Here is an 8377-nt window from a genome sequence, read left to right on the forward strand (position 1 = left end):
CTGAACCAGATTTAGGACCAATTTACAATGAGACGGACATGGTCTGCGGGTCCATGTGTTCAACCTACCACACGCATGCATGGCAAAAAAATATTGAGAGGAGTGGCCCACTAAATTTGTTCTAAGCTGGTGCAACTTTATCATTTTCTCTGCACTTAAAATATAAGTTATTTCTGATTGCAAATTTCCACGGTAATAATTCACCCAAATATATTTTTCAGATTTTTTCAGATTTTCTCAGATTTTTTTCTACATGGTCATAAATATTTAAAAAATATGCATCGATAATTTTCTATCAAAGATACATACATGTGTGATTTTTTCATATTTTTTCAAAAGATAGCCATATTATTTTACTTACTTTTAAAAAAGTGGGATTACATGAATCAGGGTTCCATTTAGGAATTTCCATAAGCTCACCCAACTTGTTCAAACATTTAGTTAAGATATTAAGCATATCAATTTGTTCAATAAAATGTAGCACCATACGGTGTGCAAACTACAATATGGAAATATCTTCTATATGTTTTGGATTTTATTTATACAACCTTTTTTCTCATGTAAATGTTATTTCTTCTTGAGAGAATACTTTTGACTTATCAATGATTTTTAACTATTGATGATAATGGTCCTCTAGAAGTTCTCTTCTCAGGCAAGTGAAGAATCAAACTTTGATGTTTAGAGATAACACGCTTAAAGTTGGGTATTTTCATAATATAGAATTATTTATTATTAAAATATGCTATGGTAACTAAAAAAAATTAAAGTGTATTCTGGTATTTCGTCTGCGTCCAAAAGAATAACCTTTAGAAGATCCAATTCTTTCCAGGCCTCCAAGAAGCTACCCTCCCCGCAACTTCATGTTGAAGCCAGCCCTTATATTTGGTTAGGCTCCTAAACTAGTTTCGCCAACTTCCAGGAGAAGCCCCAGCAAAACTAGGCCATGGTGTTGTGCAAACTACTTGGTCGATCCGTTGGTCGTCTCTTTATTGGCCGTATGTAAGTTTATTTTTTACTCACCGCCCCAATGGGACATGCTTTATATTTAATACTTTCAAAAACAAGTGTAGATAATAGAGCTTAATTTTGCGGAGATTAGGGTGAGTGGATAATTATGAAAATAATGGTTTTGTCCTTTTTACCTATGAACTCCGAGCCACATATACAAGAATCTGAAGTTTAACATCTGGGCGTTTAGAAGAAAAAAAAATGGTACGGAAGAAGGCACAAACGTTGCAACAAAACATGGCTAGATTTTCTAGGAGTAATATCTGCTTGCATTGAAAAGTATGTAAATCGAATTTAGCAAAACAGACAAGTGGCTTAGTGTGCAATCAAATTTTGAGCCAAAAACTGCCCGATCAGGATCGGACATGCCTACAAAAAAAAGCTATTTCAGGCGTCAGCTTGTTCTATGCTGGCAATCTCCTCGTCTTGAAGAAAATGTACACACGCCCGCCAGAAGGATATATTCTGTGCTACTGGACTGATCTTGACGGGTTTGGAATTTGTCGGTCGCATGATCGATCACGAGCCAGCTCCGCCAGGCAAGCTAGGCTACTATGCTTATCCGATCACCTGTCTCGTTTAGCTGAAACTAACCTCTCAGGGTCACCAGTCACCACGTACGGCACCACGCGACTATTGTCGCTTCATTTTGATCGTGTTGAGCGTCTTCTGCCCCACTGGCACTGTGTAGTGTTTATGGCAGGCCCGGCCCTGAGGGGGGGCAGGCGGGGCGGCCGCCCCGGGCCCCTGGGACCAAGGGGCCCCCAAGTTCCAACTAGCGGCGACGTTGGAGGAAGTCAAGCGTGCGCCATTAGAGCAGATCGTTACTTTCTTTTCTCGTAAAGTTTCTTTTTGAGTGGATCTTTTCTCGTACAGTTGGGAGGACGACGAAGACGAGAAGGGTTCGGTACGAAGCGTTATGCTGACCTTGGGCCTTTTTCATTTATCCTTTTCTTTGTTTGGGCCTTCTTCCGTTGGTTGGCCCTTTTTTCCCCTTAATTTGCTACCAAGACTTCAGGTGCAATTGGGCCCCACGTGCTGGACCGTGGTTGCAAGATATCAATCCCAGAAATGTTTATCTCAACAGAAAAAATCGAATCCAAGAAATGCAATGACGATCAGCTCAGAAGAAAAATGGAAATGCAAATTTTCCTACTAAAAACCGTCGTATGAATTTTCTTTTTTTCATCTGACAAAGAAAGGAATGCAAAAGGCCATATGGCTATGTACGGATTTAATTCTCAGTCTACGAGGTAGTGCATGACACGCACGGTTCATCTGTTTATTTGACAAGAACTCCACTACCAATCACCAACACTCCGCCATGACCACTATGGTTTTAGACGAAGTCGACATGATATTGGAGAAAATTTTAATACACTATGCATAAATTATGTGATATAGATGTTGCTTTTATATGCATTTTTGTATAAAATTCCTTATATACATATATAAATATTTTTCATTTTATAAGGCCCGGATTGAAGAACGATAGGATTGATAATTTTGTTTTCCCACTTTTCAGAATAAGGAAAAAAGGCTACTTGGTCATTTCACATGCGTCATCACATATTTCGTCGTCATTTGGTGACAAGTTCTCTCATGGTGGTTTCAAACATCCATATCATCAACAGTTAAAAGAAATATAAGTTTATCAAGTCACAATAATATATATTGATTATTTAAACTAATAGCTATAATTTATAGGTTATAAATGTGTTTGGAGTAACATTTGTTTATGCTACAAATATTAATTACTATTTTAATAATAGTATTAGGGGCCCTAAATTGTGATTTTGCCCCGGGCCCCCGAAATCTCAGGACCGGCCCTGGTTTATGGGTTTGTTTCATTCGTTGGCAGCTGGGTCCACCCACCAGGTCACAATGGACACGTAGAATGGGATTCCTGGATCTCGTTTTCACGAGCACGCATGGAGGTCGATCGTCCGGGCAGCCGGAAAACGCCGCCACCTCGTTGCCGCAGTTTGGAGCGGCGGCAGGAAGCGCGCCGTTTCATCACCAGTAAACAATGGTCTTGAGCGAGAAGAGAACAAACCAATTCCAGTACGGTACTTGTCTTTCTGTCCCGTACATCAGGTGGTACCTGCCATTAACTAATCCATCGTGCCTACGTGAGTCCTGCTGCCATAACCAATGGACGCTAAATTTGGTTAAGCCGACGAACGTTATTAGTAGTGGTGTCATGTATATATAAGAGGGGGGTGAACTCAATAGGAGAATGCCTAGTAAGCAAGTAATAAACCGCAATGGAATGAGTTGGTGTGATGGTGGTGGCCCGCATATGGCTGCCCTAGGTAGCTTGGGCTATAGGTTGTTGGTACATGCGGCATTGCAGGTTGAGAGCGAGAGGCGGTATGTTAGGGTGGCGGTCCTGTAAGGTGGAAGGTGATTGCCTTTGTAGACTGGGTAGGACGTGGCGGATCAGCGGAATGTCGGGACGACGACTCCAAGTATTTGTGAACTTTGAGGGTGTTGGACCTTTTGTTGTGTGGGCGATGAGGTGACTCTCGACGTTGTCCATCGGCATGTTGGACATCACTTCTAGCGCATGGACGTGTGGATGCAGGTTTCATCACCAGTAAACAATGTTCTCGATCAAGCGAGAAGAGAACAAACAAATTCCAGTACAGTACCTGTCCTTCTCTGCCGTACGTAAGGTAGTACCTGCCGTTAACTAATCCATCATGCCTACGTCGTCCTGCTGCCATAACCAATGGACGCTATTAAATTTGGCTAGGCCGACCAATGTCATTAGTAGTGGTGTCATGCATATATAGGAAGGGGTGAACCCAACAGGTGAATTGAATGCCACTTAGTAAGCAAGTAATAAACAACAATGGAATGAGTTGGTGTGATGGTGGTGGCCCGCGGTCACTGTTAGATAGGCAATTCAATAGTTACCGACGAAAGGAGTTCCCCTTCTCTTGGCCAATTGACGTTCTGCTTCAATAAGTCATGACCTTCACTCTCTGGGCTATAGGTTGTTGGTACATGCGGAATTGCAGGTTGAGAGCGAGTGCCGGTATGTTAGGGCGGCGTCCTGTAAGATGGTTCTCTTTGTAGACTGCGTATGGCGTGGCGGATCAGCGGAATGTCGGGGCGGCGGCTCCGAGTGTTTATGAACTTTGAGGATGTTTGACCTTGTGTTGAGTGGGCGATGAGGTAACTCTCGATGTTAGCCATCGGCGTGTTGAGCATCACTTCTAGCGCATGGTCTTGTGGATGCAGGCTTCATCACTTTGTCATGTGTTCTGGGTTTGCTCCTCCCATAGCAAGCGTGGCTTTTTCTCTACTCTACGACAACAGTAGGAGATCGACTAGTCTAGTAAAGTGTTTCACCATTGGTTGTGTCTGTGTGGTTGGCATCTTTTTGTGCTCTACGATGTATTGTAGCCTCGTTGACGAGAGTGGATGTGGTCATACTGCGGTGTTGTTTGTGTGGGGTTAACCTGTTGTGTTATTTGGGTGGGCTTTGGCCTGTTGTGCTATTGTATGGATCGGCATGTCGGGCACCACAGGTGACGTGCACATCTGAAGCACCAACCAAGAGATTCGCGTGTCTTCTCCAGGTGAGTTGAGGCGAGTAGATCGTACCGGGCAGGCTAGCACTACGTGGTTCGCTCGCCTTGGAGGGGCCAGTGGATAGATCGGTGGGATTTCTGCAGCCGGTAAGTACGGTGATAAGCCAAAGGATGTGATCACAGTTAATAAGCGGATTATAGTTAGTTCATATGTAAAAGTATGGGGCTCACAGTGTGCTATCGGCCTGACAGCAGTACAGCACACAATGATCTCGATAGCATGTAGCGATCGCTGTCAGTTTTGTTTAGGAGCCAACTCATAGCTAAACAACACTTCAAGAGCACTTCTGCTCCGATGCTCCTCCCCTGGAAAAATTATAGGCACGTCAAACACAACAACGGTAGAGATCTTTCCATATCTGTTTGTAAGCGGAGGCACGATTGTATTTCGGTGTAGGTCCAGCGTCTGTACATCCCTGTACAGGCCCGTATGGTCCGCATTGTGTTGTACTCGTTATTGTACGGCGTGGAGCGGTACTTAGACGGAGGAGATCGTTAACTGGTCACGTGACCTCTTTTTTTCTTCTTACGTGAGATACACATACTGTATCAATACAAACTGGTATACATGAGCTCGATATGGGTTTCGACGGACCCAACACTTGAATAAAAAACCAACTATCACTACGGGAAAAATATGCGTCGCCGTGCAACATTTCTTTGCCGTGTGTCCCCGCACGGCAAAGAAATCTTTGCCGTGCGCACAGATAAAAACGCACGGCAAAGACCTTGGTCACGGGAAAGATAGACACAAGCGCACGGCAAAGATACGATTCACGGCAAAGATGAAAGAGACCGCACGGCAAAGAAAGGTGCACGGCAATGGTCCAACACACCGCACGGTAAAGACTTTGTGCACGGCAAAGGCGTTGGGCATTGCCGTGCGATCTTTGCCGTGCGGGGTCGCACGGCAAAATCTTTGCCGTGCAAAAAGTTGCACGGCAAAGCCTGTTTTTCCCGTAGTGTATGACCCTTCAACTTTATTTAGGGGAGCACCGGAGCAGGGCTCCTTCGACAGTATCACGGACTTGCTGATTCTGGCTCTCCTTTTTTCTTGTTAGTAGGTGTGTGCAAGAATCGGAATTGCCCAATGCAATCAACCAAGTGACATACACACGCAAGGTGTTCCTAGCGACAATCCTCTGTTCATCAGTTAGTGCAAATTAATGTCCAACGGTTGGCAAATTCGGTTCAAAATACAGGCCGAAATTAGGCGTGTGTAATGTCACGGCAACGTTTAATTGGACATGCGTGCCTGATCATCATTAGCACCATCATCGTGTCAGGATTCCGATAGGTTTGCACTTAATGTGCGCATAATAACGACATCACAACAAATCAACCAATTAGGCCTCTCATTAAATTTATAGAAACTCGTACGGGTCCTCACCGAAAATAAACAAACATGAACCTGATAGGATCAAGTCCAAGGAGGACTAATCAATGATCATATGGTAGCTAGGTTGTCGCTCTACACAGACTACACTACGCAGATAATACTAGGACACAGTACACGTCCATCAGTCCATGTGTTCCTATGTGCCTCGACGCACACCTCCTCTATCTAGTGCCCACTTTTCAGAATATTCTGGTACATCTCACGTACTCACCTTCATAATTTATCAGTTCTACGCTCTCGAGGATTTCAGTTCCCTAGACGTATTCAGAGAGTACACACCACCACAAGACGTATTTTCAAATGGAGAGATCAACGTATACACGACAGAACACTGAACACGGCAGAGGTGCACAATGTACCAAACGGCACTCGCGTATGGAGAGGCTTTTTTTAGGCGAACCATATCGGGTCAGCGTCTGAGCGATGCTCTGTCTGAATAAGTAATCACGATAAACCTAGCCTTTTTTTTAGTATTTCTGGTTCCTTTCTCCATATACGGGCTAGCTCGTTTTACTCCGCATGGATGCAAATTCGTTGGAACATTTTCGATGCATTTGTAGTTCCCATGTTTCTTCATGTTAGTCCTCCTTAAACTTTCTAGACAGAATAAAGAGAAAAGATGTTCGGGATTGTCCAAGCGAAAAAAAGAACATTTTGAAATTGACATAAGGGAACATTTAGACAACACTCCAAATTCTTGTGCTAATATTGATGAGTCCAATGTGTACTCATTTTTTTCCTAATTATGATTGTTATCTTTTAGTTTATTTAAGTCGTCTAATTATATGGTAAACCACTAATTATAAAAAAATGAAAATTCACTTGTTTTGGTTGGTATGTGGATGTCCGACACAAATTGTTACATATATTGATATATGTGTTTTTAGCATGTCTCAGACAGGAACAAAATATAGAAGGGAAGACACAATGCAGTACGGGCGGGCGAGTTTCTACCCTACTAGTCTGCCCCGACTTGTCAAACCGAAGAGCTTTTGTGATGGGATCGGGATGAATCCTAGTCTTAGGAATGCCAAGAATAACAAAATTCTAGTCCATATGGATCCATGTAACTGGTTAGAGAAATGGAAGAAGACACCTTGGAGAAGAATGATATCCACACCATGTTTATTAGCCGCCGCACCACAACGTACCTTCATTGTAGGGCGAGTGGATACTGGGATCTGGTACGGTTTGTGTTGTGGGAGTAGGAAAGATGCGCGCTGGCCGCACATATTTAGTCAAGATGCTATATCTTTGGTTGTGTGTTTTAGAAAATGATAAGACTTATTTACCCACTAGACGTAGCACACATCATATTGAGAAAAATTAGAACACATAGAAGAACAAAAGATTTGTGATGAAAATAAAATCCACATTAACATTCTTCGAAGTAGGTGATTCTGGATGGAAGATTTGATTTTGAATTTCCACCCATTTGACTCATCCACCATAGTAGATGAGAGTATGCTCTAGTTGGAGAATTAACCTGCAGTTGGATGATTATGATGGTAGTGGCACCTCCAACCCAAAAGGGATCAAACCTCATGTTTGACACTTTGGTGTCTCATAAAATGCGAAAATATTTTTGAGTGGGATACGACGTTCCCGTCGGTAGCGAGGTGTCTGTGGTGACTTCGTCAATCTTAAAACCTACCAAATCAGTTTCTTGGACTCAGTCTCTCGGTGATGCCTATATGGGTAGAGTGTGTGTGCATGTGTTCATAGGGATGAATATGTATTTGTAAGTGCCTCCATATGTACCGTGTTTCAGGGAAAAAGATGTATGGTCTAGTTGATTGCAGCATGTTATTTCTGCACCGGTGCACTCCATCCCCTTCACCTAAACGCGTACATGGCGATGTGTACAATGTAGCTCTCACAGGCGCTACACAGGTTAACTTTCTGAAAAGCTCAAAACTAGCTATGTTTAGGATTTCACGGATTCATATCTCACAGATTTATTAGAATTTAGCAGATGCATTTTAACAGTTCGACATATTCAACAACAAAGATCTAGAAGCAAAAAAGTTCGACACCAAAGAAAAGTCCAACAACATTATTCATGAATGTTATAGGAGGGATGCACTGGTAACTTTGATTCCGTACCTCATTGGAGACAGATTCTTCCACATTAGCCGAGTTAGTGTCATGTATGCTATCAGCAGGGTCAAGGTGGCAAACCGGACCGAGACTGGGACGACGTTGCAATCTCGAGGTCACACCAACCTAGCAGGTTGCCTAACTAGTGCAACTGTTGGCCCAATCGTTGTCACATGAACAAGGATATGAGAAGCCGAAAACATAATATGCAGCTAGACTTGTTCCTTAATCGTACCTTAAGGAACTCTCGTAGTACTGTATCGAACCT

This window comes from Lolium rigidum, chromosome 4 (assembly GCF_022539505.1).
Source record: "Lolium rigidum isolate FL_2022 chromosome 4, APGP_CSIRO_Lrig_0.1, whole genome shotgun sequence".
Taxonomy (NCBI): Eukaryota; Viridiplantae; Streptophyta; class Magnoliopsida; order Poales; family Poaceae; genus Lolium; species Lolium rigidum.